This window comes from Varroa jacobsoni, unplaced genomic scaffold (assembly GCF_002532875.2).
Source record: "Varroa jacobsoni isolate VJ856 unplaced genomic scaffold, vjacob_1.0 scaffold_516, whole genome shotgun sequence".
In the NCBI taxonomy this organism is placed as follows: Eukaryota; Metazoa; Arthropoda; class Arachnida; order Mesostigmata; family Varroidae; genus Varroa; species Varroa jacobsoni.
Genome location: NW_019213418.1, coordinates 287,013 through 314,357, shown reverse-complemented (window position 1 = coordinate 314,357; position 27,345 = coordinate 287,013). Strand labels below are relative to the sequence as shown.

General features: G+C 43.5%; 2 long non-coding RNA genes across 8 annotated transcripts; both read left to right on the top strand.

Annotated features, from left to right (window-relative positions):
• Window positions 1-27,284, top strand: LOC111261064 (uncharacterized). 7 transcript variants are annotated; one of them, XR_002680750.2, is made up of 6 exons: window positions 1-261; window positions 4,444-4,775; window positions 5,202-6,180; window positions 23,628-23,702; window positions 24,443-24,589; window positions 24,901-27,284. It is a non-coding gene; the product is annotated as an uncharacterized LOC111261064 (long non-coding RNA). The 7 variants fall into 7 exon arrangements; XR_002680749.2 differs by lacking the exon at window positions 24,901-27,284 and having other exon boundaries at window positions 5,202-5,628; window positions 5,972-6,180; window positions 24,443-24,865; XR_002680751.2 differs by lacking the exon at window positions 24,901-27,284 and having other exon boundaries at window positions 4,503-4,775; window positions 24,443-24,865.
• LOC147753410 (uncharacterized) lies at window positions 6,355-7,089 on the top strand. The gene is made up of 2 exons (XR_015311339.1): window positions 6,355-6,536; window positions 6,809-7,089. It is a non-coding gene; the product is annotated as an uncharacterized LOC147753410 (long non-coding RNA).
• Window positions 27,285-27,345: the final 61 nt, after the last annotated feature.

Below are 27,345 nucleotides of genomic sequence, written 5' to 3'. Positions count from 1 at the left end.
CTGCTGCCCCCTTTCGTGACAGTACTACTGCTTCCGAGGCACCACTGATATTGCCACACGGCCTCCGCGACTGACTACGATTGGCTTCTCATTGTATACCGATCGTGTGGGCAGCTGCGTTAGTCGATAGATGGATTTGCTCTCGAGAATGTCGATATCTTAGCTGCCTGGCTCTGTTCCCGTATTTAATTCGAACTGGACTTAATAGCGTCTGCCGTTGCGCCTTATGGTCTAGCTACGGGGTAGTGCTCACGTCAAAACGTAAGTTTTCTTTTTAATTCTGCGAAGGAACCTACGCTGCCCTTCTGATGAAAAAACATATTGCAACTTTAATACAAGTCTATTCACTTTAGCAGGGGATAGGACAGCCTCAGCCAGCGTCAGGTATGCCTTTCCATTGAAATATACTACATAACTCCCTAAGCATCAAGGTTACATAAGCAGATCCACTATTCACAGAGACTAGGACATCAAAAGGAAGTAGGTCATGTTGTAAGCACAGGAAGTCGTAAAAGCCTTGATAAAATTTTTATCGATGGCGTCCGGTCGAAAGCAGCGGCTCTGCAACGTGCTTGCAAGAAAGATGAACGTAAAGGAAATAGATAATTATTGAACTATTCCATACCCTATGGAACTTGACGTAATCAGGTGCAATGAAGTTGGTACGCAGATGTTCAAGTAGCAGCGTTACAAATTTTTGCTGGGCAAGCTGGCTGGCTATGTAAAGGACCAGTTGTCCATGGATGTGATGAATACTCTAGACGAAATCAATGATAACTTGCCATTAAACTAGTCGTGACGTAATAGCTAGACGGAGCATTTTTTTTGACATATGAAGATGTTTGAATGAAACTGGGGAGGAACGCGAAAAGGGATTAATGTAGGCCGAAAATCTTTAGATTTTTGATATTTCCGGCTCTAGGCCAATATATAATTGGCAATTAAGCGCTAGTTACAGCGATATCAACGAATAGGCAAGACAACGTAGCTGCAATGAATACATATGAATTAAAGTTTTATTGTTAAATGTTCGATAGGCTTTTCTCCAATGACTAGTCCATAATTTCGTTCAGTGTTATGGCGGATCGAACGACTTTATACGACAAGACTTTTTTAAAATTTTCTCAATGCTACGCCCTGCAGATAGCTATTTGCTGAAGTTTGTTTCTATAAGTCGCCTATTAAAAGGCATATCGCGTTTATGGGCATTTATAGGGCTCAGGTATAGCGAGAAGTGTTTTGCATACCCGTACAGAGTTGGCTTCAGAATCGATTAAATCGTAAGCAATAAGGTTAGACTTTGAAATCGGTCATCACGGTGGCTATATCTGGTAAGCACAAGTAAAGTAAGAATAAATTATCAAATATCTGTTAGAATAGCTAAAGGAGACTAACGCGCGAAGAGGAGCAGCTTTAACCGGAATCAAGCTATCAACTGAGCGAAACAGGTAACAAACCTGCGACGCAGGGCTACTGCTCCGGACCCACATAAAAGTTGTGAACACAAAAACAAGTACTACAGCCTCGGACTAATCGTCCTTTAAGCCTTGTTACTGGAAGTCGCAGGGTAGCTAGCGTCGTCATATAGCTAGGAGATTGTAGATAAAGGCGCGAAGGCTTTTAAATAGCTCTGCATTTAGCTGTTGCCTGTTAAAGATGCGAAGTACTCCCCGAACAGTTTTTTCCTTGCTTAAGTGAAGCAACACACAGTTAACCAATTGAGACATCTTTTATGTCGTTCTCCCTTTACGGCCGTCCGTTACGTTGCTTGTTTGATTCACGCTAGTTATTTATGTGAAACACCTCGCTTAGCGATGTGCTCGACCAGAGCACAAATGAAAGAACACCTGCGGGGTCCGCCGATCAATATCTCGTGATTTGATCGGCAAAAACCAAAATGCCGAAAAGGCCGCGGTCAGCTCGGATGCCACTATGCAACGATGGTCTCTCGCACTACAAGTTAAATAACAGGTAGACCACTGGATACGTGAGCCCACTTCTAAACGATGCTGCTTAGCGAACTCCCACTGGTGGAACGCACTGAAGACCATTTCATCCTAAAGTAAACGTACGGCCATCGTCATGTTTACAACCAAATATAGGGGCTTTCTATAGACATAGATTCTTCGTAAAGATGCGTTTTCTAGGATAAACTTTCTCCTGACGAATAGTACCGAGCTTGAACGTAGTCGAGGAATTTATCACAATACGGTCGTCTGGTCGAAACTATTAAAAACATAACAACGTATAATGAATCTCTAGCTATGATATATATACGTAAATACTGCAGATTAAAAAAGACTACAATATTTTAAGACGGATATAATTAGATCGATTGACGACACCCTGATTGAGTTAATACTGTTAACGTATTTTTAGAAGATGCCTCTGCACTAACGTCATCATCCACTTGTTTATTTGGGTATTATATATCGAGTAAGACATACTTGAAGCAATAAGTTAGCAGATATGCATTCAATACACGTGATACAGCTACCCAAGCTACTTCTTGCTTTGCCCATTTTTTATGGCCCAGCCTTAAATTACCTACAAACTAGTTTTGTGTATCATACTAACAATGGATCCCCGATTTGGCAATCATGAAGTGCTTTTGCGTTTGAAATTAGGTAGGAAGTGTTCAATTCAAGACCCTAGCAACTTTCGCTAAAGCAGTTGCACGAACTTACCGGATACCCAGTGATGAACTTGAAGAAGAGAGGAAACCGCTTTCGATTTATGCGAGGTCTCTTGGCGAACTATTCTTCTAAGGACGTATAATCAATTTATAGCAATCCTTTAACCTTACGTATCCTATGCATCTACTGACAACAAGATAAGCAACAATCAGGACGACGCATCGACTGTCTCAGGCACTCGACGAGTACACTCGACGGTCACAGGCGATCATACGGATGTGTCGTGAAGCGGAGACCCAACAATTCAGACCGGGATTTCTTGTGTCATTTTCTTTTAATAGGTGGAATTGTGTGTTGAGCAGAATTTTATATTTCACATCACTAGACAAAACCCAACAGCACACGTCGTCGTGGGACTCCTCTTAATGCTCCTGGTGGTACTAAATCGATTCATGGAGACAAAGTTTCTTCTGCCAGCTTGTCGACCTCGAACCTACTGCCAAAATTTCACCAATCCAAAAATCACCATGCAAAAGTGCGAATGAAGACGACGAGAAGCGGCCGTTAGGGGCCTGAATCTCTTCAGGTTTTTTCTATTGATTTCCAAATCTGAAGCTGGTTAGACAGCATTAGTGCACCTGCTTTTGGCGATAGAAGCAGCAGGATCACTTAGTTTGCTCCCAGGCGCGAACGAGCGATCTCGATGCTTACTCGACGAGATCTTTGCAGCTGTCAATCGTTGTCTCTCTTTCTTGTTTTTCTGACTACGTCGGTTGCTGCACGATTCAGAGATAACTTTGTTGCTGCCGTTGTTATTGTTGTCCCACGCCAGAGTGTCTAGTGCTAATAAACAGAGAAATTAACCTTTAAAACTGTCACCGGTAACATTATGGGTGCATCACTCTGTCTGGGTTGTCTTCTTGTCGTTGCGAAAGGCCTTAATAATAGTAGCAGTGGTGATAGGATACAGCAGCTATGCAAATCAAAATGTGCTATAGAGCCGGTCGTGGTCGCGAGGAGTCAGTTTTAAGATTTAGCTTTGCTCCCCAAAGGGACGCGCAAGCAAACGAAGCCCGAGAGGAGGAGTACGACAGGGTCCTCCAAGTGTTGTATTAGTACTCCCCACTGCGCTCAAGCTAGCTAGGTAGACCGATGGTGGCGCACGGCTATATATGGGCAAAATAAAGGGTTACCTTACTTAGGCGCTAGTCACTGGGTGCTTGGCGCGGGATGCGTCGACGGTGTGGGAGGCTTCAGCTTGCTTGATTGAGTGCTATGCAGCACGTACCTTCCGTCGGTCCCTCTCGCCTCTCTGTCGCTACATTTCATCAACTCGAAAGGAGAAGCAGCAGAGAGTCTCAGCGACGTGACGGGACGACGAAACTTTGGCCGGTGGCTTCCTACGCCTCGGTGAAAACCTGGCAGAAATAACCTTTTTTCACCCTTTTGCCTTCTTTAGTGTAGTGCCAACAGTAGGAAGAGCAGCTTCAAAGCACTTGACCTGCTGATAAACCCTGCCTGTTCGGGGAAAGAATTTTCCGAATCGGGCACAAGTCTCATGAGTGAAGCTTTCCCATACCCACGAAGCTCGGCAGATCAGAGTGCGTCTTTCCACATAGTAGCCAAAGAACCGGGACGAGGTTATGTTGCGCTTCACAATTTTCCTCTTTTTTACAGCGCTATCGCTGCGTTGTTTCCCTTTTTATTATTACATAAAAGACCCGGGCTAGCGTCGATTTGTTTTTTACATCGGCGAAAGGTGCAGAAAATAGACGAATTAATGATATTCCTGCTGCCATATTTTCAGGCCGTGCTCAACTGTCTCCTTCCGCGTGCTGCTTGGTTCAACTTAACCTTTTTTTTCAGCCCTTTCGGCAGATGCTCGCTCAAACGTCCGCTTGAACATCCTCGTTCCTCGGCCATTCGTCCGCCGCAGGCACTTCTCCCCAACTTTACGGAAAATCCAGTGGCTCATCGTAACAGAGGTGTGAACAGAGAAGCTGGGTATTAATGGAAAACGGGACCTCTGCGCAGGCTTGCAGCTATGCAGCCCTGAAGATAGCAAAGATCCATGGCTTCTGCCTTAACATCATCACTTATCCACCAAATAATGGGAGATGATGCATATGCAAGGCTATGGTAAGATGGCTGGCTAAAAATTAGGGTAGAGCAAGACATAGCACAATCTACTAGTACTGCAGATGCTAATTAACAATGGTGATTATTGTTTCTATATATTTTTTAAATTGGTTATAATACTCTATGCGTTCTATATAACATATGCCTGAACGTGTTGGCGATGTTGAGCCAGGCTAGAGATTATTCTAGGAATTATAGGAATGAGGCCCTTACAGTAAGCAAGAATATGTTCGGCCTAATTGATTTTTTACGCCTGTGTACGCTGCTTGTTTTTAATTTGCCCTTAATTTTGGATGAGGGTTTCTCTCTAGTCTTAATGTTCGATTAGAACGTTTTCTTTTAATTTTCCTCGCTTAGCATTTGTGTAATAACGATTATAATTATTATGCTTTCTAGTAAGTATTGATATATAAAAATGTTTTTCAGTTTTCAGCCAATTTTCAGTTTTCGCCTCAAGATGCTATACATTTAAAGGACCATATGTATCTTTGGCAGTCCTAAGCTAAAATTAGTACAGAAATAGCTCATAATGAACGCATTTCGTGCCGTCGGTAAGGTGTATAAGCTAAAATCTAGCCGGGCGGACTCAACCTAACGGCCAGACCTATTTGAGCGGCCGACGACCAGAATGTTAACAATGAAGAAGTTCTTAGCCCACTGGTGTTTCGTAGACGCAGTAATGCCCCCGGCTCAGACTTTCATCTAATTGAAACTTCGCTCGAATAGAACGCAAATCGTTTGAATATCCGTGACTCCATCGTTAAATTTCCTGGTCTTTACAACTTAATTGAATATCATCAATGGGTCATCATTATCTAGTCAGAAAAATATCATCAACGAACTCACAACTGTAGTAAGTTTGAGCTAACCACAGCGGCTGTATGTATATGTATTTCATATATATGCGTTGCTATTATCTGTGTCACGTATGCATGCATCAATTTGAATTCAGACCTGTATTTTTCTATCATAGGTAGTGAGTAACTGAAGTGCTTGCATTATCTCATCCTCCCTCCTGTTCACCCTGCGCTCAGGGTATTGTGCCTATATGAAGCTTGCGGGATGTAATGCTTACAGTACGTACAATAATAATACCATTAATCATCAGTGGAACTACTTGGATGGTGATGAAGGGGGTGATGTTGCCGGTTAATAGAATAATAATAGTAATAATAAAATAAAGCTGTATGTGTCAGGGCTTGCCGGTATGTCTATGAGGCCTTATACAGGCACGCATTGATGAACGTAGCGATTTCGCCTAGGCGAGCGAAACCTCAAGAGAGGAAGCGAAGAGGGATTCATTTGACGATGACGACGTCGAAGACGAGGACCAGACTGTTGATGATAATGAAGACGCTGTTGGGTGCTGTGAGGTGTCGGTGTGATGGTGCCGCTTGATGACTTCGTGAGTATCACACCCCATAACTATTACCACAGTTACTACAACTAGCATTTCTACTTTACTGAGTTAAACTGTAGAACAACCGTGCAGAAGTAGCAAATCGTGGTTTGAGATGAGAAAAGAGACGCGAAGCGAATGAGACGAGACTGTATCGACGCAGTGTTCCTAGCCGCGTAATGCCGGCAACGTCAGCCAGTCACTTCAACACACAACTACTTATACTTCGATTTCGCGGTTTTCGCTGCTGTTGCGTCTGCTTGATGTGTTGATATCACGACATTGGGCAGCGTTTGAACGCGCTGATCCTGGCCAACAATGACGGCAAGAATCTCCTAAGTGGAACTCTTCTTAGAAACAAGGTAGATAGGCACAGGATTAATAGCATTCAATAATTTCATTAGAGACTACAATTTCGTCACCCGAACGCTGTACGACTCTGAAAATTTAAGACAAAGTAGAAAATCACCTAAGATATTAAAGGGAAGTTTTAAATACTGCGCGGTTTAATTATACCTAATATTTGACTATCTATTCTATCATAGCCTGCAAGTAAACTTCACTGCCAATATCTAAAGCTATTGACCAAATATTTTAATTCTACGTCCGGCATTGTGGTCGAACGTTACTTCAGATGGCTGTGTCGCAACACAAGTGTACGCATCCGGCTTCAGATATGCAACTGCTACACCACTGTCGAGAGATACTTCCGTTCCGAACAACGTATAACGGCAGGACCAGACAAAAATTTCCAACATTTAATAACATAGTGTAATGAGGACAATATTACAAATCCAATGAAGTACCACAAATGCAAATGTGCCAATTACATTATACAGGCAACAAACTTTTTATCCTATAATAGTCACGCTTTCAAACATGTAAAAAAACTACTTTTGAATGCAGACATTTTAATGACTATCCCTGTTTATTTACAACAGTACGTTCATCTAGGAACTATTTATCTAGCTCTGGCATATCATTCACCTATGTGCTCCCTTTTAAATTCACTACTCACCGCCATCAAATTGCTGGTTGTATTGATAATTGTGTTATATCATTATTTTTAATTGGCTTAATCACAACGCATTGCTGCACAGATGTCTTGCCGGCATTGCCTATATGCTTAGTGACCGTCGGTAATAGCAACTCCTCTATACCTATTAATTGAAGTCGCTTCGTGCGATTACCGTGACGCATTAGGCTTCGCAGTTAATGGAAATCATTGCGGTGCGCGATCGACGGCAGCAGCTATACTTCTCGCGCACTCCGTAAAGACGACCTGTCACTGCTTCATTCGACGAGCGTACCATTTCGCTCCTTTCGTTGGGCTGTACGAAGCTGAATACGGATGTCGAATTGTTCTCTGTGTCCATATCGAGAGGACGCATGCGGTACTTAAGCGACACGAATTTTCCCGGGTAGAGGCGCCAAACCGAATGACAGACCGCAGAGGATCTGTCGGCCTGTCGCATCGACAATGGGCGTGATGGCAGACCCATGATGCTCGACGTGTGCATTAGTAGTGAGAGTCAGCATTTTTCTGGTTTCCTCCCTATATTCTTGGAAGTGACGAGCAAAACAAATGCATATATTCCATTGCCTCATTATGTTCACTTGAGTTAGCTCATATCCTTCTGGTGGTGCGGTGTTGGGGGGCAGTGCAGAGGGGAAGATTAGGGGTAGCAGATATAATTTGTCAAGGGTTGTCAAATTGGCGAGGAAGCCGCCCGTTATTTTTGTTTGTACATCTTCGATCCTCATTGTCTATGTTGTCGCCCGGCTTGGCACACATACACAGACTCTTGAATACACATTTGAAAAAAATGCGCCGTTGCCGTGGAAGAATCGTCAAAAGCACAATAGAATGGTGGCTGTCACCGAAAAGTTGCTCACCTCTTTGTCGACTCTGCCCTTTTTTTGGTCTCGTTTTCTTTCGATCGATTTTTTTTACTATAACATTGTCCTGCCGATATCTAATTAGTAGTTCCAGCTCCTGTCGCTATCTGCTCGCCGGCTATTATTATCGCGGTAGTCATTGTATTGTTGTTATCGTCAACCGCTCCGGACACCCGCGGATTTGGCAACAATATAACAGCGTGCGCAGGTCGTGTTAGTTCCTGCTCGGACCAGGAAGCTCACACGAAGTGGCCAGCCGCCATCACCATCAGCCACTTTGCTACGTTCCATGATTATCTTGGCGACAGCTCAGGGTGATATATGGTCACAGACGACAGCAATGTTCCGTAAAGATACATCGCCGTGGACTGCAGAGGCACCAAGAAATATGTACTGAATTCACAGAATACGGGCATATAGACAGCGTAGTGGTCAGTCGGTTCCTCGGAAAAGGGGAAAATTACTGAAAACGAGGAAAAATGGTAAATACTATATCTAAACATTTTTTGCGGACCTATATTTTAAATGCCTTTGAGGCTTAGAAAGTCTACACAAATAAGAGACGCTTTGGCCACTGTAGACCTAGAAGCGACATTGCCCTGCAACTGCCTCTGGGCAGTTTGTAGTAGGTAAAATAGAAGGCTTGATCAGGAGCTCTTCCAAGAAAGAAAAACACCCTTTGTCAAACAACCTACCACCGAAAGATCAATGTTATCATCGCCTGGTTGTTCCCTTTTTTTATGGAGTTCTAAAAATTCACCGGTATCTAGCTAGGCTATACATTTGTATAGTTTTCTACTACAGACTAATGAAAAGCTTTCAACATTCTTAAATCATATTTCCTACGACGATTAGATCACTTTATGCTATCGTACTAATATAAATAATAATAGAAATATAGTACACACATTGTTTTTGCAGATCTAAGTGCTTGACAAAATTTCGTTTCAAAGACAGTGTATTAACTAACAGTACAAATGATAAACATTTCGTACGTAAGTACTGTGCACATAGCGCGCTATAATCAAGGATTTCCAGCGAAATACGACAGCATGTGAGCACTGACAAGGGGAGCTCTCGACGAACAGCGAAGGAAGGAAATTCGTGTGCAGAACATAACCGACTGCGCTCTATTGGCCCACGTTCTTCTGGACGTCTCCCAATAGTCTTTGGCCATATGCTTACCTTCGGAGCAGGTCCTGCATCTCCGTTGCTGCTGCCGGTTAGTCTTTCGCTTCCCGTTTTCGTTCCGATGCTTCCACTTCTTTCGTTTCCTCGTTTCGCTCGCTGCCGTCTTCTTTTGTAGTCGAATGGTATAAGGCCTTCGAACCCCATTGTCTACCCATACAGGGTTTTTGGTAGGAGCAGTAATGGTAGACGGCGGATACTCTCTGGAGGATGTCCCTTGTGGATGGGGCCTACTGCAGTAACAGCAGTGTTTGCCACCGTCGGCAAAGAGGAAGACAGACAAGGCGTCGAAGGGTAGACAAGCATCCTGTTGCACAACGTGCTTCTTTAAGCGAAGCAAGGCAAACGGACGCTTTTTGTGCCTCTCAGCCATCCTGAACAGGGGATAACAGCAGCAGCAGACGCAGCAGTAAGCGAAATCGTTGCCGTGGCCGCTACTACCTGAAAGAACCGTTGTGGAGGTGCATAGCTGGAAGCGTCGATCGGCATTGGTTGCTTTTACTGCCACTATCACCACTAGCTGGAGTGTTGCTCCCGCTTTACGATGACATAAGAAGGATGGCTAAGTAGGCAGTCCTAAGCAGGCCACGAATTCCCACAGGAAAACGGAGCAAGTCGGTGACCCTGAACACCTCTCAAGAGAGCAGCAACATATAATGATACTTCTCTATGTTGTAACGCTTTCCGTGCCGCTAGCGGCACTGAGGGTCGCGCCTTCTCTCTCTTTGCCTTGTACTCGTTGTGACTTTTCGCATTGCTCATGTACCTGCTCGATCTTCGGCCGAAAACTCCTGTCTACCGAAAGCAGCTCCATGTCGGGAGAGAGAGCGCCCGCGTTCAGGGACTCGCGGACAGTCCATGGTATCCCTCTCACGTACACGAAGAGAAAGCTACAGAAAAGAAGCAAGCAGAGGCGATAGGCGAGAACGAACGAATAGAAGGCAGCAATGCAAAACAGTACTGCAATCGCTACCGCTGTCAGCTGGCGAAAAGTGAAATGTGTTACTGCTATTGGCGTTGTTGTTGCTGGCGTTGCGGTGGCGGTTCCTACCAAACCTAAAGACATGTTTTGAGACGGATTCCATCGGCGAGGCTGTCGACATTTGTGTTGGCAAATACGCAAAAGGCTTGTTTTGCCGCATGACAAGTGAAGTGGACCAGGCAAGAGTACTGTGAACAACAGCCGTAGATGTACCAGTAACAGCACAAACAGATCCCGGTCTTCTGTTGTCATTCCATTTGATCGAAACGACGTCAGCGATACTAGATGTGTGTGCTACATAGTTGTATTAATATGAACGACGACACACGGATGCACGGTTGCTTTGCTTTGGCTTCTTTTCTCATCATTGAGTTCGTTTCAACGTACGATCGTCAATTCGGAAAAACTACTAGTCTCAATAAATAGAGGGTCGACATAACAGGGCGTTACGTCTGCCCTTTTCCTATCGTTGATACTGCTGCATTGCCGCAGCTCCACTTTGACAGGCAGCTCAGAGCGTGTCCTGGCTTTGAGAGGCTGGAAATGGCACTGACAAACAAACAGTGGCCGACAAGTGAACGGTGGATGAAACAAGCGTAAAGTCTCAGTTGGGCTGCAGCAGCGATGACGGCGGCATCAGCAGCACAAATCGGTTTTACACCTACTTTCCTGAGTAGCAGTCCCCGGCTTTACGTCCGGTGCTCTTCGTACATATGTCGAGCACGACCTTGAAGTCGAGTGCAATATGGCAGTGGCAACGATTTAGAACATTCGTGGACAGTTTTGTATAAGTTTAGGGCTTTCGACAAACAGTCACTAACGATACATAGCAGACCCAGGTACGCATAGACGTTGTATGGTCGTCGAGATACCGCATGGGCAAAAACCTAAAATGCTTTTTTGTTATCAGTTGACTTTGTTCTTCAAGCCATTCCTTGTCCTTTACATCGTTCTCAGTCTTGCTGCTATGGTTCGCCTGCTTTTTTATTCTCTCCTGCTCACCTCTAAGACTAAAAAAAGGCGCTTGGTATTTCTGCTATAAGCTGCTGCAGATGCTTGAATGAAACGTTCGTATGCAACGAGAACCCTACTAAGATCGATGAAAATTTCGCTATGTTCCACCGGTTTTGTGACGCCTGAAAAATTTCATTCAAGATATCAACACACAGGCGATATAATCAAAAGCCTAGTCCTGTTTCAAGGCGCATTTGACGGCAGTAACAGTGGCACTCGGAGACAGGACGAAGGTTTGGCCGCACAATGGCTGCTGATACAGTCTACGACTGTCTGACACCAACCAGCATCAGCCACGGACAGCGTGCATTGGTACAAGGCACAGCGCAGACCTAGCCGGCACGAACGCACACGAACGTAGTAAGCGACAATGTCAGAAATCGGGAAAAATACCTATCTTTGTCTGTCTGCGTATAAGCGTAAAGTCTGATTCTATTGGAAATCAGTGCGGCTGAAATAAACCATCTATGTGAAAGGCAAATGGTTGTGGGAGCGGTTGCCGCTTGACTTCACGCCACAGTTTACTGGTACTGCAAACGCAGCGATACAACTTCCTTCCGTTGCGGTAGATAACCAGACGATAATAGCCGTCGTAAGAAAACGAGCATTATTATTCGAGGTAAAGGCATAGTGAAGATATTGCTCTGCTAGTTATTATACGGTCAGACGATATGTACATCGCTAAATGGGTATAAGTTGTTATCGCGATTGCAGATTTCATCCACTATAATATTGTATATATGTGATACGTTTGTTTGCTGCGCGCTGGTACAAGCGAGCAAGCTGATTAGAGCCCCAATGTGAAATGATGATAACATGTGTGAGTCACGCTTTACTTAAATGTGTATCCACTGGAATCATACTGCTGTCATGTTATGTCTGCTTGCGCCTCACTCAACCTATACATAACTAAACGGAACACTATGCAAGCAAGGTCCATGCATTAAAGCTTCTCTACGAAATGACGAACATAACATGATCTGTTATTATTGTTTGTTCTCATTGATGTATTTGTTGATTGCAAAAGCTTCGCACTGTGATGAATGAAGCACAGTGGGTCGTGTTTACGACAGCAGTGTTGATGCTCCATCTTCGTAGAACTCTGCCATCTGACCTTGTTGGTCCTGAACATCGGCATTGCGTTTGTGTCTAGAAAATAATGTAATGTACGAAAAGGCTCATTATTTGGATAGCTTTTGGGTAATTTAGTAGAGGTTGGCTCATTGACTAGTGGTCTACATGTCGCCATGGCTAACAATACCACTGTTGCTCAGCAACGTAGTTGTTACTGCGTTGTAGGTTTCTTCTAATGGCGAATCTGATTCGGGCTCAGCTTGCTATTTGTTCGATATTGTCAGTAGGTCCGTATGCTTACTTTCGCCTCGTATTTTATCTTTGTCGGCGTCGGCGGCGTCGTCGATCTCTTAGGCCTCACGCTTCGGGATTCATCCTTCAAGCGTCCGGCCCGGCGCGACCGTTCTCTGATCGATCTTCGGCCTTCATCGACATCCACAGGCCATAGGAGCTGTTTTTTCACTTATCCGTTGAGACGCCGACTGTGCCATGGGCCGCGGGACTCGAAGAGTTTACGTAAGCTACTGCTTCTGTTGCTGCGGACGCAGGCTAAAGCTGTTCGTTGACTCGACTGAACCATCGTCCGCCAGGTCGAACTGCCCACTGCGTCTTAACTTCGAATATGTGCCCAGTTTAACACAGCAACCAGCCAACGACTAAACCGTAGCAGTATCTAATTTGAGTTTAGAGAGACGTTTTTGCGGGGGAAATATGAAGAGATCAATCGAGCTTGTGTGCTACAATACGAGGTTAAACCGCAAGACACATTCTCTGTCGAAAATGGCAACCACGCCGCAACGAGAGCGTCGCACTAGCCGGCCAGTGTATCGATAATTCTTCGCTAAGGAGTTCCTACAAGACGCGGCCGCAGGGAGCGTACAATGACTCGAAATTAGGCAAACGTGGCTATAATTAGAGCTTGATAACGAACGAGGCAATGCTATCGCACAGCAAACCAAGAATTGACCACTAGGGGATGGGGTTTAACTGCTGGATAGTGGGAAAAATAGGAAACCTTTATCGAGTTAAAATTGTGGAAACCTTCGAGCAGGAGATTTCGACAGTTATACTATGATTTTACTGAAGGGGCTGCAAGAGGCGAAAAGGGGAGTAATGTACGTAGGTCTCTAACGTTTCAGTTACCGGCTGCCCGGCCGCCCAGTCGATAGCTAAGTGCTGAATGACGTATACGAACTAATTCCTTAGGCTGTAGACCAATCATCCCTAAGATGTCCCAGGCTTTTTTCATTAGACTAATCAAATACAGCGAACAGTAAAGAAAATCAAGACACAGGTTGATTTACCTCTAAACGGTAGCAGGAGTGCCTCTGTCTTGCCCTCTGACCTTTTCGAAGATGGAAGACAGCCAGCAAAGCAAACCAGCACAACGTTACGACTCCTATTTTCTATTTCGTTCTTCTGTACTTTTCCACATTCACTGTAATGCTTACTTACCCGCTACCTTGTTAACCTGGCTGCTGTCTTGGCCTGAACGTATCGAGATGAAGCATAGGCCAGTTTACTAAAGGCTTTTTGCCTTGTGGGGTTGGCGCGAGGCCAGCTAATCCGCAAGTTCGAGTAGAGTACGTAGGCAACAACGGCAGCAAACGTCACTTTCGGTGACAGTTCACACATTACAGCACTAACTCCGTATTCGTTTCTTATGGCTCTTCCCTGAGCTGCGTTCCTCCTTTTCCACTTGACCGAATACAAGAAGTTCGTGGCCTACAATCTAGGACGAATTTAAAAATGAGGCACTACAAAACTCAGCGAACGATTAACTGTAGCAATATGAGAAGCTTAAGGGAGTTATAAGAAGCGTGATAGATGGTCAGGAGAAAGTGACAGCGCTCGTAATAATAGTGTAACTAGGAAAGAGAACAACGCATGGCCGTCGGCGCCTCTTGATAAAGCCGTGAAGGGCCTTATTAGTTAATTGCTGGGGCGGATGGGCGGCCCAGGAGAAAGTTACGTCGACACTCAGAACGTTCTGCTTGGTCCTTCGAATATCATTACGCCCCTGTCTTTTCGCATGTCGCATTTGTCTAGGATTCAGCGACCCTGCAGCTATCACCGTAGAGCGGCCGCAGTACGATAGGCACGTCCCCCCTACTGCCAAATGTGCCAGGAAGAGGGATTGGTTCGTATGTGAATTATGCTCTATCTATCGAAGAAGTCTGTTCATCTGATATGCACCTGATCACGCTGTCACTGCGCTTCATTAGTTTTTTTGAACAACGTCAGCGTCTGACTTTCGACCATTCATGCGTCTACAAAAGAAAAATGACCAGCTGGAAACTGTCATGCATAGAGCATGGGTTAATTGTAGTTCGTCGAGTACACACTATGTTGGTCGATACGATACAAAAACTAGTAGTACTGGGAATAATAACAGCATTCAATTGAGCGAACTTAACATAACATGAATTTGGCAGCACCCAGCGATCAGATCAGACGCCCCCACTAGACAGTTGATAGGGGGTCTAGAAAGTTAGTCAACGACAGGAACAGATAACTAATGCCGAATGATTACTGACAGCAAAGAGACAGGAGAAAAAAAATAACCGAAATAAGCTTATGTTTACACGCGTTCGGTTCCACAATGATCTGAAGTTGAGGTCTAAAACTGAATGAGGGCTGAAATCGGATGACCGATGAAGCTAAACGGTTACCCTACAAACTGATGATGAAATGGGATTTTTACCCGCATCTGCAGCCTTTCCTAGAATCGCATTAAAGCCTTCGGATGCGAAATTGGGAACAGTATACTTCTCATCGAGCAAAGTTATTGGAGATGTGTAATACATAAAATATTATTACTATGGCGCAAATAGAGTTTCACATGTAGAAATATGTAGTTCTTACATAAGAATTTTGTTTGAAATTTGTTTTTGGGGTTTATAGCTGACATGGTATTTATTCTAATCAAATGGCGCTCAGTACTCTTTAATATAAGTCTTATGTAGTAAATCAGATGCTCTGATATCCAGACCTTTTTAATATGCAGTACAATAGACGAAACCTTTCTGGGCAGAAAAGTCGGACGAATACATATGATAGACGTTATAACGATCAATACTGACCGTCTGATAAAGCAGCTCATCCATTCAAATTCTCTGATTTACTTTATTTTCAGCTGATCGATTTAACTTGCTATTACTGATGTCGCGATGAGAGTGCTACGTGCTGAACGTCTGGTATGGTAGGCAAAAAAAAATAATTCACGCGTATTTTACCCTGCATTTCATTCGTGAAGCAAGGCCTGGCTGTGCCGAGTGGACGACCGAGGCTATTGCAGCAAGAGAAATTCCGCATCAGCAAAGATCATAGGTGTGGAAAAAGCGGGCAGAACTAGCATACCTTCGAGACATATAGGTCTAAAGTGCATAGAAGATGGCAATATGTGTAAATTTTCAGTCGATTTTGTGAGTACGTTGACGTAACGCGCATTACTGGTGGTAAGTGAAATGTAAAGTTGCCTACCTACCTAGGCTGAGTGTCAAAGACCGCACCTGTCCGTCTGCGATTGATGAAACCGCTTGCAGAACTAGCAACAAATATGCAGAATATAGCAACAAATAGACGATGTACCATATACATGTTCCACATGCTTCAAACTAGTCATGTAATTATAATATTTTCATACACACAACCTCATGTAAACACACATAAACAAACCAAGACAGAGATCACCGTATGTGAGGTTTTGCATTGAGTATGAACCTGGACCGCGTCACCGTCGGCACTGACATGTAGTGCGCGAAATACGAAGGTATTACATATATGCGCATCTACGATGAGACGACTTTTGCCAATATGATTTCTGCATGATTATGAATAGAATGCACAAATAGAATGCAGTTTTTCAGAGAGTACGTTATACTTTCTTTGTGTCGATGCACGGTTACCCAGCCATAAACAGCCAAAAACATAACCTTCGAGTCTCCCCACTCCTCTAAAAAGAGATCATCTCGTTTCAGCTTTGTTCCGTCCGGCTCGGTGCATGATGCCAATTGCAACAACGTAACGTACGGAAGTTAGACGTCGGCACACGTCGTTCCGTATTAGCAACCGACTTTAGTTCATTGTAGCAGATAGTGACGCCGTACAATACATGTCTTCCGTTAATTTTAATATATGGCTTTTATATTGTTTCCCTATATGTAGATCTGGTATCGTTGCATGGCACGTTCCTGAGCTGTTCACGGTAAACAACTGCGATTGTCCATCGTACTCTAGATTTTTACTGATATCATCAATACTAATATTAATAATACTTAACACTCCCCGACACTTATGGCTGCCGCTAATGAGGCTTGGGCACACCCGCTCAATGACGCGCGGAGCAAGTGTATCGTTCTGTGCTCTGTTTGTCTCTTTATTGACACTAGTGTCTACCGCTAATAGAATTTTTGCCGAATTGGCCGATCGGCATGGCCTAGTGGACTGGAGGTCGTAAGGCACAAATAGACTAACTGCAGCTCGGCTTCAAAGCGCTTCACTCTTCCGTCGGATTACAGGAACGACAACTCTTGCCGCCATTGCAGTCTCGTCAGCGGAAGCGACGGTAACGCTAATAAAAAGCGAATAATACGAGCTGTTTGGACTCGATCAAGCGGACAACGATGACTCCATAGCGGTCTGTAGGTAGCGAAGCAGCGGCACGGAGACCGAACTTTAGCTCTGCTCAGTTGGGTTGCTCGCTGATTCTCATGTGGAGCATCGCGTAACACGGCCGAAAAATCCAGTAATAATGGCAACGGATCTGAGCGGTTTTCACATGTGCAAACGTAACTTGTGAATCCGTTGTTTGTTAGTCGTTGTCCTACTTATTGCTGCAACAGCTTAAACAATACCTAGATTGGAAGCGTCCGCGAGCTTCCATAGAACATTGAAGTAACAAAATCGCAAGCGCAATAATGGCCTGTTCGCCCTTCCATCGAGGTAAACGTTTTGTGTAACTAAAGAATTACCACACGACACAATAGCATAACCTGTAACTATGTGTCTAAACACAGCCATGAAAGTATGGTCGTTACATAGCGTATGCTTTGTCGGTAGCATATAATCCCATTCATACCGGATAATCCATACTTAACATAGGGCATTTATTCACACTATGTTTTCGATCAACCCTTAGTGGGGCGTGCAGTGTACGTTTGCTTTCAATGAGCCTTTCAATAAAGACACTGTATATAATTATGCGATTCTATATTTGAGTATTTTACAAAGCCGAATTAACTTCGCCCTGCAGTTGATGTTGTACAGTTCAAAGTTTCGATACCCGGCGCATTATTTCCTTTGTATTGCCAACACTTCTAGCATACGAGAGGAATCCTGCTACGGATTTTGGAAGCGTACGTTATTGATTGCACGTGCTTGACAGGAGTGCTGGCCTGCATTTAGTACATCCCTCCTGTAGGGGCTGGCTTGTTACTGCGGTTGGCCCTCACCTCACGCACAGCGTACACGCTGGGGAGTCTTGACTCAAGTAGTTGGTCGGAGAGCATAGGATCGAAGACAGGCAGGAAAGCGAAGGCGTCTGTTCCATACGAGCATTGCATCCGATGGCAAGTATACGAGCGATTCTAAGAGAATCAAAAAGCCTCTCTAGCTTCGGATCTAATCTGATAGAGCAAAAATTAATACCGGTTAAGTACCGAGAGTTTCGTAGTTCTAAATAGACCGCCACGTAACATTTCCCTCGGATACGAATAGAAGAAGAAGAAGCCGCGCACTAGCAGATTCATATCTTAGGGTACCTATTTTGCATTATCGTTATCTTAGTTACAAATAAGTGGTTAGAGCTTCGTTTCCCAACCGAATTGCGTAGCAGTGGTCCTACTAGACAGCCTCTTCACGGTGGACGCGCGGTTCAAATTAGTAATATGCGCTGAGAAAACCCAAAATATACATATGAGGCCCAAGCTATGTGCTAGCCTCGACGTATAACGATATCTATATTGTATCGCTGGACTTCCACTCGCGATTTGCCTTTTAACAAGTATCTTCATCGAACTTATGCACATTAATCCGTACAGTTAGTTCAACTTCAGACCAAGTTCAGCGTAGCCCGCCGACTGTCTATGCAACGGTCGCTGTATACGTAGGCATACATTTCGAGACACTTTTTCAGTTACGTTTGTAAAATTGTTTCTCTCCGGCCCTAACACATGTCAGCAAAGTTGATAGTTTACAGTAGATGACATCCGTTCCAAATTGGAACCGACAGACGTAATCAATTGAAGTCCGTTATTAGTCAACGACACGTGCGTCATCGCCGAGAGCTAGACTTCACTGGTAAATATGAAGCATTTGTACTTCATAGGTGACATTGTGCTCTCCAACCGCGCGAACCCCCTCAGACGAGACGTTTTGGAGCATTTATTGGTGCGGAGGAATTCGTCTGCCCTAGGGATGCGGAGCATCTATTATACAAACGTCGTTGACTGATAGCACACAATAGAACCAAAGGAATTGTAGTAAATATTGTCGGCTAACTGTTGTCGATTGGCTGTCATGGAATAATGGAAGTCGATGCTTCCTCTGGCTGACACATTATTACTTTCGGATTCGAATTGGCAGGTCTAAACGCTCGTTGCTATGCGTTATTTTTCGAATGATTGGAACGGGCCTTTTCTCTAAAGGGGCGATTGTTCAGTCAAATAAACGTTCGATCACATGGCTAGAGCAATAGAGCTCATAAAAGAAAAAAAAAAAAAACAGCCAACTAGCGAAAAGTGTCTACTCTCCCAAAATCCAGACTAACTATAATCTTGAATATTTTCCTTCTGCCTGTCGAGGCACTCCTGTGTTATCCTTGCAGCCAGACATTGTTGGTGCTGCTCGACCATTGAGCTCATTGGTCACATAACCAGGAGCGCTGTTTTTCCGACGCTCCTCGGAATAGCTGAATCCACAATGGAATATTTAGACAAAAAAACAGCTCGCTCTCAAATTTTCAAATGCAGACTCTTTGCATGATTGGTTTGTACCAAGTGCATTTCTGCTAGGCAATATATGATTACCTGAACCCTTCTGCTGCTCATATAGAAATGATGTAGTAAACGTTGACACTGACTCTGTCAGTGGTGACTCGCTTTGGCAAGGACGTTATGCTGTCAAAGGTCGGTCGTTTCGATTGTATCAGGAGACACGCTTGAGCATCGATTTGTAAGGGCCAAGTCCCAGTCGAATTCACGAAACACAACCAAAGATTCATGCAGAAGTTTTGTAGTCATGAGGTCTATTTGTAGTAATCGTCGAAGACGGCGCCACGAGGCACAATCCGTTTCTATAGATTAGGTATTTGACAGAGGGAACGCAAAGCGGACCACCTATATACTATCAGCTTTATCGTAAGTTTTGAATAAATTAACGTTCGCTGATATTTCGGCTTCCTGTCTTGAAGCATAGGTATGTATCTAGCTTACACGAGATAAACGAAGTTGTATTTGGTACCGGTCCTGGTTGGCAAGAGGTCCAATAGTACAGAGCGAACTGAAAGCGCCAGAGAATAAAAGCGGAAAATGGCTGAACTGTAAGAATAAATAGGGGTCGCAGTGAATATATTAATATGAAATTAATCTAAATGTAGTTATTGGAAGCGCAACAGCAGTAGCAGCGATACCAACAATAGAAGTTGGCTGCGTAAGTGAGCATACGATGACATACATTGCTGATCATCGAGCTTTGACTGGGTGTTCCACGAGCATCCCCAAAAATGCCGATGGGGCCACTTGAGCCAGCGTAAACCCAAACACATCCGTGTCTAGTAAAATCAATGACTTACTAACGTTCATTCATGTCGTAGCTCTGGGGTGCATTCACCGCATGTGTAGTGGGAAGCTCTAGATGTAACCGAACGATCTCAATAGTGACATTGATTCTGCAACTAAACGAAAAACGTGAACTTCTGAAAGCCGACGAGATAAATTCTTACGAACCTATATCGGAGCAGAATTTCGGCACGATATTATTACGTAATATATAACCTCACTTCTTGACCTCTTTGTCTATTTGTATTTACATTCCAATAAAATATTATTTTCTTTTGTGGCTTGCAACGCTAGCAAGCGATACATTAACTCAATAGCGGCTACATTTGCCTTTTGCGATGATTTCTGAGAAATATTTTAATTTAAAACATAATGAATCGTGCACAGAGTCCTGCCAAAGAGTGCTGCCATCACGCTTCGTCGAGTATCAACGCTGAATTCAGATGAAACCCGCCGCGCTGCGACTTATTTAATGGAGACACAACGCCAATAGTTCTGAGCGCCCGTTTCATTTCTAATATCTAGCTACTGTGGCCGATCCGTTTTCCCCCTTAATAGATCCCCGCCACTACTCGCCTGTTGGAAATTCACTCCGATGCGGAAATTACCAATGTATCTTCCAGTATCTTATTTTGTTGATCCGAAATATTAATCAGCTGCTATTAGAGATCGTGGGGACACTGTAACTGGACTGAAGATAAACCGTTCCGCGTATCACACTTTCGAAAAGTACTTATCTCGTGTCGCCTATAGTGGCTGCTGCATACTCTGCACGACCTCGACTTATGGACAAACGGGGAAATGGTCTAGCAGGCTCCTGAAGTCAGCATACTAACGACCTCAAAGTAACGCCATCGTCGTCCTTAGCCACTGCGCATTACTATTTACCTCAATGTCCATGCGGTAGTATATAGAGCTTAATTAAAAATCAAAATGACCCGCTTCCGCCATCTTGCAGTTACGCTTGTTCAATTAATAAACATATTATAACAATTATTAATACTACTAACTGCGTAATGACAATAATTAATCGACCACAATTGCTGTTCGGGAGCAGCTCGCGCTCGCTAAATAATGACCATCCCTTCTTCTTGGCATGATTAGCATCAGGTTGGCCTTTCTGCTCACCCTCTGTCCGTTCTACGAGCGGAGGAAGATCATCGTAAACGGAATGACCAGTACAGAACAGAAACGAATGGCTGCTCGCTCGTTCAATAAAATATCGTTTTAGATATGAACAATTAATTATACTGTGAACATTTATATTGAATTACATGCCGTCTCTACCCAGTCACCGATTTTTTAGTTGGCCATAGCTTCACCATTACTCGAGTGCAGTAGCAGCGCTAGGCGGGCCGGGGGAAGAACGTCAACGGGAAAGAAAAAAATCTAGGTAAACGTTCAGCGAGATGATGATCAGCAGCAGCACGGCCAATATAATGGCTGAACACTGGGGTTTGGCCCATTTGACCCTTTGACTGTGTTTGCAGGGGCGCCGATTCACGTTGCCACTACCGCCTTCGATGTAGATGATACTGCGGCCACTGCCTCTGACAGCTATGGAGTGGTCTAAAAAATTCGGTTCGATGTCGGCGACGGCCCGTGCTACGGCGGCGCTTCGGTAGAGGTCGTCTGCCTAAAAGAAAGAAGATCTTATCAATCTCTTCACGAATTCAGCACTGTGTGACCACAATGAACAGGCGAGCAGTCAGTGGTGCCGCTATGGCAGAACTGAACGAACGAAAGAACCGTCCATAGCGTGTACCAGCAAGAGTAAGTGCCTCGGAGTTAGCTTGAGTTCTGTTGACCATATCGCGGGCGCGATGGCGACGGTGGCAATGCGACAGGCAGCATCAGAAGCCAAGATAAACGCGAGATAAATTTATACAGCGGTCATATTTTAAAAAAAGATAACATCGCATTGGAAACTGAACGTGTATCTGACGCATTGAGGCGCTGATGCACTGCTCTTGATATTTTCTCTACAGCGGCAACACGAGTAATAAGCACCAGTAGTGGCAGTAATTCGAATCTCACTTAATTTCGCAATGGTTACTCGTTTTAAATCCCTCTAGTGAATGTTTGGTGAGAAAATAAAGACAAGCAAACGAATAATTGCAAAGCAAGTTAGGCTGAACAACTGGACGAGGGAGACTGAGTTCTCGGTATGTACAGGTAGATCTGATGTACATACACAAAGGTAGGCCGGCCTTGACGAAAACTATACTTATAATACGCGCCCATGTGGCATGAAGTAGAGCAAGCACTTAGAAAGGGGTGTTCAACTGCCAAAAGAAAGCTTCAGTCAGCGAGGACAGTGGTAGATACACAAGCTAACTTCGTTCCCATCTATTTTACCACACTTTTTTTGCAGCTACTATACTATGCAAATGCAGTCGGCGGTTCGACACTGGCAATCAGTCGGCACAGAAAGGTGAAACACGATGTATTTATCGGGATCTTTTACAACCTTTGCTGACGACATTACTGGTAAAAATCTAACGGCTCTTGTGGTATACACTGCACAGTGTGCAGCCAGTGCACGTTACACAAGCGTGCATACCCCTGATTAAAGTCATATGAGACCATGTGTTTGCATGCATGGTAAGCCTCACTGACTATCTGAAATTTGCCGGTACACACAGTTACATGGATGTAAATGCACTTCGTATCTAATCATTCGGTCTTGTAGCGCGCACCTCTGCGACATTTTTGTCCCATAGGCCAAAATAGCTTTCTGGGACTCCAACAGATTAATTCTCGCAGTGCTCTAAGATACGGAACTTGAGTTTCAACTTGGCTATACAAGTGAAATAAGTTCAATTGGAAGCAGTCTTGTATAGATGATATCCCGGAATTTTGACAAATGGGTCGTGGCCTAAGTTCAAGACTGAGGTGGAAATGCTGTTAGGTAATACAGTTTCTTTTCGCTCAAGCATCCTAACCATGTGTACTAAACCCTGAAGTGAGCTACGAAAAAGACGGTTTATAGTGTAGTGCTATTGTGAATCATTACTACCCACTATTCAACCGTTATTCTAATTGAATCGCATTATTGAGTTCTTTAAGCACTGCGAAGGATCGACAGCTTTTTGAACCGTAAAGAAGTAATCTCCAATCGGTGTCAAAGATACCAACTGTACTATCGTCTTTTGAATATACACGCAATTCTTAGAGCAAGAAGTGTCCCGGTTCACTGAGAATAACGATGTGTTCCTGCATATACAGGAACACAACTTGCAATGACTGCTTCGACGAGAAATTTCTTCGATCTGGCTTTGATCGGATCCAGTCCGCGATTACTGTCAACGAAATGGGGCGAGAACAGGAAATGAAGATATGGGGTGTCGTGGGGGGCGGCTAGTCGAGACGATGTGATGAAGCGAAAAACAAATAGAATGGCTTGGCCAGCTTTCTTAGGTCATGACAAATGTGAGGTCACCGATACGAACAGCCGAAAAGAAAAGCAACTCACTAAAGAAATTTCCTTTCTTGCTCTCTTCCATGATGCGCTTAAGAATGTGGATGGGGATGAAGGGACCGGGATATCTGAAGAACCGGTAACAATGGCAACGGTTATCGAAACTGCAACGGTGAGTTAAAAAACACGAATATCGAATAGGGAAGGCCGGAAGCACGAGAAAAACGCTTTTTACGACATGTATAAGCAAAGGAATACGTAAGAGTACCGATGCATTTGAAGCGATGGCCTAGGTGACAAGGACATAACATAGCTGCTGATCATACAGCACTTTACTACAAAACGTTTTTGCCGATAAAATCATACTATATATAGTTATTTGTATGTTGGTGTCAGGTAGATTGCTTGGGGCAAAACATTGGATGTACGCAGAAATGAATTGGGTTTGGAGCAATTTTAAAAGGTTTCTATTGACGACAGTTCATAGACGAGTGGCTGTATCGATGTGGAGTGCTTATGAGATTGACTGATTGGTTTAGCTTATCACTAGGCTACCCAACTGATTCTGTGTTACCAATGGTCCTTCGACTGCCATGATCGTTCTCGTGATAACAACACCATGATTCGATAATGTGAGCGATGTAGCTGCAAAGGGTCTTACATCTATTCCGTTGCAAAATTTGCTCGAATGTTTTCTATGTTCTGGGGTGAGTTATGCACAGACCCAGCAGCTTGGTGCGTCGATAAGACTTTTGCTAATTATTTCAGCCTCAAGATCACTGACGACAATGTGTGTTGAGTGTCATTTCATTGCAAGTAACTTTTGCGTAAACCTATTTAGGCCGGGCAGGACAGACGTAAAATAAGTTGCGTCATCTTCCTCATTGTGGTACTTTTCTGCTTTTTTATTAGATTCGTTTGTAGATGCAGATAGCAGGACGGTTGCAGTATTGTCGGTAACGATACTTTGGTGAATGAATGGGTTGTGTTTTGGCTTGGCACGTGAATACCAGGACGGACAGCGCGCTCTAAGAAGGATGTGACGCACTAATAAAGACTGTAAATGTTTCAAGCATTACTTCGAATACTGCCTCTGAAAATTACTTCAGACGATTGTCTCCTACCAACACAAAATTAATTCTATGTCCGGCCTCGAACCAAAGTTTTATAGCCAACATCTTACCACTGCGTTATTACGGTAACATGCTGACCTGACTTCCCGACTACTCCATATTTCGGCGTTAAACGTTGTTGTTGAGAACGGACTTAAGTCCGTATCGTTCATTCGTGGTGAATTATATACGTTTAATGAACGCCAATTTGCAAGATTACTTCCAATAATCATCTGTTGTTTTTGTCTTTACCCCTAGGTAATGACGTTATTGACATAGTCTCGGAGATTAGAAAAGGCTGACGCTTAACAATGGCGATCTCGTCAGATTACGTCCCTGGTACACTTTGCTTAAAAGCGATATATATGACTCAAAACATTTTAAATACTTCATCTCAACAGCCGTCGCTCAGTCTCCGTAAACACAATTATTTGGCCCAGCAAAGTGGGCACTGACCGTTCTGCAGTTGTCCATGACCAGCCTGATCGCTCACCACAGTCGAGTAGGCACAGGCGGACGTGTGTAGGGAATGGATGAGTTCATGTGACGATAGTGTTGAGCGCTTGATGTAACTCAAAGCTTAAGAGTACATCGAATATCCAAATTACCTGGCTTTTTTCAGCTAAAAGCTATAGGGCAGAAAGGTTACGACCTAGAAGATAACCTGCTGCAAAATTCCTAACATCGACCTGGAACGATACTTTATCCTGACTACGCAGCGTCGTCGTTTAGTTGTCTGGCTCGCATTATCTTACGCAAGCCTCACACTCTGTAGTGAGGTAAGTTCAGGGCAAAGTCGAAGGACAGTACATAGAGGCCGCTTAACAACGAGGCAGAAAGCGCGCCGTACGGCTCGAAAGCTGGGAATCGTGAAAGACGTTAGGAAAAATGTTTTTCTACATTTTTCTATCATTTGTTTATCGATTGAATCTCTTAGGGGGTGTCGAAGAGTCAATTGAAGACTTATTAATTTTCAACAACGTATGGGTATATATCTAATATATGTAACAATATGTTCAGCTAGGTAGAAAAAATAATCGTTGTTGCCACAGTTTAATAAATCTATTTTGACATTATCAGGGCTATTCCGAAGTTTAATTCGAAAAGCTAATTAAGCCAATATTGAAAAATATTTGCAAGGGAAAATGCCGCCATTGAACATGTGATATATAAAGCCTTTCAATCTCGAATCCTTAAAACGTTTGCGCTTTTCCTTGTTTTTTTGGCATCGCTTTCATATTGGTTCTGATGAAGTATCCGTGAAGTAAACGGCATTCGAACACGTTTGCCGCTTTGTGTTAAGAACGAGAAAAATCCACCGTCATTCTTTTTGATTTCCTACCAGCTGTCATGTGTCGAGGCCTCTTCCCTGTTTTTCTATTGCTGCAATTTGGTCCTTTTGTGGAGTTCCTTCGCAGAACGCCTAAAAAAACAGTGGTAAGCCTTTGAGGTATAGAAAGGCAAGTATTCTTTAGGTTAGAGCTAGGTCAAAATTGGACACATGAGGTTCCTGGTTGCTATTCGAATTCCTAATGATCACTGTATTGTAGTTTTAGCTAATTAAAGATTGAATTTACTTCAGAAATTTTGTCGGAATATATTACTTAGTTTTTTTCCTATGTCGTCAAAAATACGTTTTCATATATTAAGTTTTGTTTATATCGGAATAGATTCAAGCATCAAAAATACGAAAATCGTTTATTTCCTCTATTATTATTACTGTTATTATGACTATTACTACCAAATAATATAAATACTTTTACTTAGCCCACGTATTTGTCAAAACGGAATAGACTGCTTGACACTCTATTATGATCCTTTTCGGTTCGTTCCATATGCGCGTGTCTGCGTAACGTAACGTTGTAAGGGTAAGAGAATGCCTTTGAAGTGGAAGTTTCGTGGAGCAGAAGCTTATCGCGCACGCACATTATTAACATAATGGGCTTTTAATAAATTGCATTTATTAGTGCAACGTGACCGAGCTATTTAGGTACAACACGCCGTTATCGTATATCTCAGGGAAAAGCTACTTTTCTTTAGTCATTAAATAATCTCTATCTATTTTGGTTTTCGTAGACGTATGTCGATAAAAAGAGGAAAATGGAAAGAACAATAATCACTCTAAGAGAATTACTGCCTCTTCCACCAAAATACTATAACCGAATATGTCGGAATATGCTGAAATATGTGGTTTAGTATAGGATAGGGAGCGCGGAGTACAATCGTTTTCTTTATAAGCTTCGTGAGGCTGGGATAAGCCCATTGATGCGGACCAAATGACTATTTCGATGATTTGTTGGTCTTGGGGACCTTTGTACGGTCTTGCGAAATGGGCAAACAACATCACAGACGAGTTGCGAGGACAATTGGACTACAACGAAAGCATGATGCTTTTGGGTGTATACGCCAGAGGGTATAAGGACTTCAGCTCGATTTGAGAAGGTCTTATTTTTTCTCGGGATTGGTGCTTGATATCGGCTATTGTTATGTGTAAGACTAGCATCATCCTAGGAAAATGACCACGATGCAACAAAATACAAAATCTGAGTATATTTACTCCATTTAGCCTATACCTTGTATTCTAAGTTGAACTACTATCATGTTCTCTGTTGTTATGTCTACGTACATCATCAACAACGACACCGAACATGTATATCCTACCCTGAAACAGCCTTGTTAAAATCCTATCGAGCTACAGTAAGA